This window comes from Uranotaenia lowii, chromosome 1, assembly GCF_029784155.1.
Source record: "Uranotaenia lowii strain MFRU-FL chromosome 1, ASM2978415v1, whole genome shotgun sequence".
Taxonomy (NCBI): Eukaryota; Metazoa; Arthropoda; class Insecta; order Diptera; family Culicidae; genus Uranotaenia; species Uranotaenia lowii.
Window position 1 is genome coordinate 90210987 of NC_073691.1, and position 7095 is coordinate 90218081.

The 7095-nt window shown below is 43.2% G+C and overlaps 1 long non-coding RNA gene across 1 annotated transcript; it reads right to left on the reverse strand.

Annotated features, from left to right (window-relative positions):
• Positions 1-382: 382 nt before the first annotated feature.
• On the reverse strand, positions 383-4589 carry LOC129738421 (uncharacterized). The gene is made up of 3 exons (XR_008735509.1): positions 1492-4589; positions 1261-1359; positions 383-1203 (listed from the first exon to the last, which is right to left on the reverse strand). It is a non-coding gene; the product is annotated as an uncharacterized LOC129738421 (long non-coding RNA).
• Between the last annotated feature and the right edge of the window lie 2506 nt (positions 4590-7095).

Genomic DNA, 7095 nt, shown 5'->3' on the forward strand with positions numbered 1-7095 from the left:
CCACTGGGACTTTCCTGGATTTTCTCTGTCCAGTCCTGAACATTTGGTCTATGAGCTTCTGCCTTGGACGCTATCTCAAAAACTACTTGAAAGATTGTCACCAAATTTTTCACACGTATACTATACATTACTTGGTAGCTTCGCTGAAAATCTTATCAATCAAATATTAACAAAACAAAGTGTTGCATTGTTTTTCGAATACACTCCTTTTTCAACGATACCCTAAACAACCTATGCTGAAGATAGTTTCGGGTGATTTTTTAGATGTAGGTCCTACAAGAAAATTGAATGAGCATAGCTTGTAAACTAGGCCATCATGTCAATCATTGTCAATTTATGTCCTTTCCTGAAACCCAAATTGCTCAAAAAGAATAATTGTGGCAGATCTCTTGCCGGAATTTTTAAATTGCAGCAATCTTGCTGCTCTGCAATCTGTGCACGAAATGAAAAGAGTGCGTCAGATGCGAATCAAACCATTAATGAATAAAAACCATAAACCTTAAGCTTACCTTGATGTTTTTGGTGATATGTTCACGCTCGGAACATCACGCTCCTCTTCTCGGCAAGAAAACGACGCAAGAATCCCTTCAGCGCTCGAGGCTGGAACACAAGCTTGAAACGCCTTGTTGGGCGGCAATTCCCGGCATCAAACACTGGCCTTTGCTCGGGGCCGGATCACGAGCAAGGTCCTTTTGGCGCTGGGGGCCGGATGAACAAATGGCCACTCAATCAGCACTCACAAACCCGACATCCACTTATGGACATTGCTCGGGGTCGGAACACGAGCAACGTCCCTCTTGGCGCTGGTGGCCGAAATAAAAAAAACAGCACCTTAATCGGCACTTAAATAACGGCACTCAAATTCCCTTCGGCGCTCGTGGCCGGAACACAAATAACCGCTGACCCGGTTTTGGTTCTCCGGGGTGATTTCCCCTGCGGCGCTAGTGGCCGGGGAATGAAATGTACTAGGCAATAGTGCCTGAAGTAATGTGCAATCCGCTCCGGTGGTGTTGGTCGCTGCGCACTGAGGGTCACCACAGTTCACTTCGAGGTGAACAGCTCCCTCAAGTGCTGGCCGGAATTGACTTCTCTTCGGCAGTGAGCACCCTTGAAGCGATCCAACACCGGTATCTCCTGCAAGCGATGATCCAACGCGGCGACGATTCCACGTGTGTGTGGAAAATGCCACACCACAAAAAAGCCCTGCAACATGACCATCATTAGTTTTTTATTCCTAACCACAAATTTATGACTGCCTACCTCTTTTCAGAAGGCCTCTTCGTGCTGGATCTCGTCGGATCTTCGCTGGGTCGATTCGGACGCAAAGGGGTTCCTTTCCCCTGGCACTATCCGGAATTCCTGTGTAAAAAACGAAGGGTAATTGCAGTTAGCATTCTGCGAACGAAATCTTTGCTGGCCGTTACCCGTCTTCCGGGTCTGAGTGACGGAATTGTTGTTTTAGTAGGAAAATGTCATCAGACATTCACTTACCCGAATCTCGGAGTGTTGACGGGTTGTTGCTGCGGACCACAATTTCTTAATAAGCGTTTTCCAAACTTTTGGAAAGACGCGTCGGGAAAACGTGTGAAGCTTTTTTCCCACTTTTTCTGTTTGGTCCAATGTCACTGGATATGTGGTAGACCGGTCGGCGTGTACGTCTAAATTTTATGTGATTTTAGACTTTGGGTTTTTTGTGACCCAGTCAATAATTGTAACACAATCTACAATTTATCTTAAAATTTTGTGAATTTTTATGACAAATTCACAAAATTTTACCAGCGTTATGTTTCGGTCTTTTAACAGGAGAAGTGTTTCTATCTTAACTAATACACTCTCGACAAATTCTTCTCTGCGATCTTTGCAGCTACGATGAGTGTTTGATATCTCTTACAATTGCAAAATTTGCAATTTAACTTAGTGCTAATGCTTGAACTTAAGCTTCGCTGATCTCGTTGTCAGCCTTCCAGCTATGCTCTGGAAAATTTCCTTACTGCTAACGTATATGCTTCTCCTGTTCGGCTTTTTCTCTGTGGTGTGGTTGAATGGTTCTTTGGTCTTGGGCTATGGTTTGGTGGCTTTTGGGTGTGGTTTCTTGATGATGGTAGTTCTTTGGAAGAAGACTCAAAACTTAAGTAATACACTCTCGATAAATCCTTCCGCAATTTGCAGCTACGACGAGTGTCTTGGTGTCTCACAAAACTGCATAGCGCTTGCAGCTTATGTTCGGGCTAATACTTGAACTAAAATTTGAACTGATTGCATTCTGTGTCAATCAGCATTCCAGCTAAGTTCTGGAAGATGTGCTTCATAGGTACTATTGCATTTGCTTCTCTCCGTAGAACATTCATCTGTATTCTTCGTTGGGGTGGCTATTGCTTAGGTTATGGTTGGTGGAGTATGTTTGTTGAGGGTTTGATTGTTATGGCTTTAGAACTACAATATCTGATTATACTACAGTGAGGAATTATGGACATGATAAGAATGGAATATTTTGCCTTGGATTTTGATTTGTTTAACATTAATTTTGCGATATGATGACTTAGAGTCTTGACCGATTAGCGATAATTTTCAATTGACATTATTGTTCATTGATTAACTTGAAGTATTTTTACTTAACCGCGCTGCGTATTTTTAGCTTGACAGATGTTTCGCAAGCATGGTTCGGCGACTGATGTCTTCATTCATAACTGTGTCGACTTCAGGTTGTTCTACCTGTTGGTGTTTTCGAATGATTGGTGCTTACTAACAGTTGTTTACACGTATGGCAATCTAGTAAAGCTTGATGTTGTTTTGTTTTTTGTCAAAGAGCATTTTTTGGTACTGCGAGGCGTATTTTATGCTGCTAGTGGTTCTAGGCATAGTTTGTTGACTTTGTCGTTTTTCACAGCTTCGTGGTTCTAGCGATGTTACACGTTCGAAGAACTGGATTGTTTTCTTCGGCCGCTGTGCGTGTTTTGATGTTGCTAGTAGTTCTGGATGTTGCTGGTTGACTTTAGTCATTATTCATAGCTGCGTGGTGTAATGATGTTTTGTTTTTTGGTGAAGGATTGTTTCTTAGCCGCTGTGCGTATTTTGGTGTTGATGTTAGTTCTCGACGTAGTTCGTTGACTTTGCCGTAGTTCATAGCTGTTTCTTGTTGTGATGTTTAGCACTCGGTGACCGGTTTAATTTCTTTGCCGCTGTGCGTATTTTGATGTTGCTAGTTGGTTGACTGTTTGGTTGTCGTCTTTCGTAGCTGCGTGGTTTGCCGATGTTTCTCGTTCAATAACCGTGTTTACCGATATGCGTGTTTCGATGTTGCTAGTTGTTCTTTTGGTGACCGGAGTGTCTGCTTACCGCTATGCGTGTTTTGAAGTTGTTTGTAGGTTGATGTTATCTTCGTTCATAGCTGTGTTGTTACCGGTTTTTCACGTTTCGATGAACGGAGGGTCTGCTTTGCCGCTTTGCGTGTTTTGGTGTTGTTTGTTGGTTGGCTGTTATATTTGCCTTCGTACATAGCTGATTATTTTCCGATGTTTCTCGTTCGGTTGACGGTTTGATTTCTTCGCCGCTTTGCGTGTTTTGTTGTTGTTTGTTGGTTGACTGTGTGGATTGTCATCTTACATAGCTGATTTAGTCCGATGTTTCTCGTTCGGTTAACGGTTTGTCTTATTCGCCGCTTTGCGTGTTTTGTTGTTTTTCGTTGGCTGACTGTGTGGATTGTCATCTTACGTAGCTGATTTAGTCCGATGTTTCTCGTTCGGTTAACGGTTTGTCTTATTCGCCGCTTTGCGTGTTTTGTTGTTGTTCGTTGGCTGACTGTGTGGATTGTCATCTTACGTAGCTGATTTAGTCCGATGTTTCTCGTTCGGTTAACGGTTTGTCTTATTCGCCGCTTTGCGTGTTTTGTTGTTGTTCGTTGGCTGACTGTGTGGATTGTCATCTTACGTAGCTGATTTAATCCGATGTTTCTCGTTCGGTTAACGGTTTGTCTTATTCGCCGCTTTGCGTGTTTTGTTGTTGTTCGTTGGCTGACTGTGTGGATTGTCATCTTACGTAGCTGATTTAGTCCGATGTTTCTCGTTCGGTTAACGGTTTGTCTTATTCGCCGCTTTGCGTGTTTTGTTGTTGTTCGTTGGCTGACTGTGTGGATTGTCATCTTACGTAGCTGATTTATATAATGGAACAGGATTTTAATCCGATTTGATGTCTTTGGCGTGGTATACACCCTGGTAGTCGCTGGAGACATCTTCTAATCGGTAGTTGTTGGCGCCTATCCGTTCTCTTACGAAACAAGGAACAAATTTGGGTCCCAGTTTTTTCGTTTCCTGTTTTGACTTCGATGAAAGCTGAAACGATCTTCTCCAAACTAGTTGACCAACTTCGAAACTCCTATTTCGGGCTCGAAGGTCGTACCTTGCCCTGCTTTTTTCGTGAGCATCTCGAATTCGCTGTCTTACAAAGTCATGTACTTTTGATAGTGCTTTGATTCGTTTCTGCTGCTCTTCCTGAGGATTCTTGGAAGCGTTCAGATCCTGTATCTTGTAGTTTTCGGTGAACACGATCATTTCTCGGCCGTAGTTAGCGAAGTGTGGCGAGATCCCGGATACTTCGTGTCTCGTCCCATGATCGGTGGTCGTCATCGATGAGTGCTCGTACACAAGTGATGAGTGTGCGATTCACCCGCTCGGCGTTATTGCACATTGGTGAATAGAAAGCAGTTTTCATGTGCTCAATCTTGTATCTTCGGAGTAAAGAGACAAACGCAATGGCTTTAAATTGAGATCCGTTGTCTGTTAGTATTATGCGAGGCGTTGAGAATTTAAGGAATACATATTTCTCTAGAAAATTTATCATTCCGCCAGTTTCAGCAGATCTGAACGGTTGAGCGATTACATATTTTGTAAACCAGTCGACAATCACGAGGATTACTGTGTTCCCTTTCTTCGACCTTACTAGCGGACCGACCCAGTCGATCGATACTAATTCCCATGGTTGAGCTGCAGGTTTCAGACCTCCCATTGTCGGTGTTAAGCATTCATTTGGCGCCTTGACTGCCTTGCAAACGGAACAGTTTCGTACATATTTCTTGACGTCTACTGCCATGTTTGGCCAATAGAATGATTTTTGTATTTTCTGCAACGTGCGATCTGCACCCAGGTGCGCTGCTGTAGGTATGTCGTGATGCTTTCGTATTACCTCCTGCCTTGCTTCATCGGGAATAACCTGCTTCCAAACGTGCGTTCTTGCACCAACTTCATCTGTAGTGGTGCAGTGTTTGAATAGTTCACCTTGAACGATGCGAAAATTCGGGAATTTATCGGGATCTTCGGTAGTTCCTTTTACTAAGTTCGAATACCATGGATCGTTGGATAGCTGTAGTGAGTTGATTTCGATTCTGCTTAAGCAGTCTGGTACTTTGTTCAATGCTCCTTTTCGATATTTTATATCAAACTGGAAGGCGTTGAGTCGCAGAATCCATCGGGACATCAGAGCTGATGGGTTTTTCATGTTTCGAAGATATTTCAAACTAGCATGGTCACAATACACGATAAATCGGGAGCCTTCGACGTATCCCCTGAATTTTTCAATACATCTTATAACCGCCAAGCATTCACGCTCCGTTGGGGAATATTTTCGTTCAGACGATGAAAGTTTCTCTGAGTGGTAACAAATAGCTTTTTCCTCTGCATCCTCTCCTTGAGTCAGGACTCCACCGATGGCTATTTCACTAGCATCACATGCTATTTGAAAAGGTTTTGTGTAGTCTGGCGTTGTTAGAACTGGTGCAGTGGTTAGACATTGTTTGAGACGTTGAAAAGCTAATTCGGCATCTTCGGACCATCGAAATTTCGTTTTGGATCTCGTCAGTTCTGTCAGTGGTACAGCAACTTTGGCGAAGTTCTTGATAAAGCGCCTGTACCAGCCAGCCATACCTAGAAAACGTTGGACGTCTTTTCGGTTAGTGGGCTGTGGGAAATTGGTGATTGCTGATGTTTTGTCGGGGTCAATGTTCCACCCGTTCTCGTCCAGAACGTACCCTAAATATTTCAGTTTGGGTAAACAAAAGCTCGATTTCTTTTTGTTAATGGTGAATCCTGCGTTTCGGAGTCGATAGGCTACTTCTTTTAACAGGTGTACAAATCTGTCGAAGGAATTGGCTGCGATGATTATATCATCCAGATATGCGAAAACTTCAGGTTCCAAATCAATAAACAAACTCGTCATAACTCTGGCAAGTGCCTGGCTAGCAGTGCAAAGTCCGAATGGAACTACGCAATACTGGAAATGACCGCGCTGTGGAATTGTGAATGCAGTTTTTGGTTTCGAGGCGTGGTCTAATGGTATTTGCCAAAAAGCTGCTTCTAGATCGATTGACGCCAACCATTTACTTCCGCTGAGATTCTGCATTATTGCTGCTATTTGAGGAATGGGAAAAGCTTCTGGCACTACGATTTTGTTCAGTCCTCTTGCGTCCAAACACAAGCGTATCGAATCGTCTTTCTTACGAACTGCTACTACAGGAGAGTTCCACGGACAGCAGAAAGCTTCTTCTATCACACCCATCTTTAACATCCTGTCAACTTCCTTATTAACATCTTGCAGAATGAAGCGAGACATTGTGTAGAACCGTTGCTTCACTGGTTTTGCTCCATTGGTGTCAATTGTGTGAGTGTACAGATGTGTTCTTCCTAGCTTGCCTGTCGATTCAGATGAAGGGAATTCTTCCACTGCTTCTTTCAATCGCTGTTTTTGTTGCTCAGATAGACTGTTTAAGCGAGCATTGTTGTCTTCTGCGATGCTGTTCACGAGTAATTTCATTTGAAATTTGTTAAAGAAATCCATTCCCAGAATAAAACTGTCAGGTAGGTTCTCTAAGCATATTACTGGCATAACGTGTCGCTTACCATTGAGTTCTAGCGGCAGCATGACGTAGTGTGATATGTTGTGTTTTGTGTTATCGGCTGTGAATATTGATCCTCGTCCTGGAATTTTCTGTAGTTTAAGAGTTTCCGCAATTTTGGTTTTACTACCTCCTAGGAGTGAACACATTGCTCCTGTGTCCAGCATGCCTTTCATCGGGATTCCTCTGCATGTCACGTCAAGATACGGCCT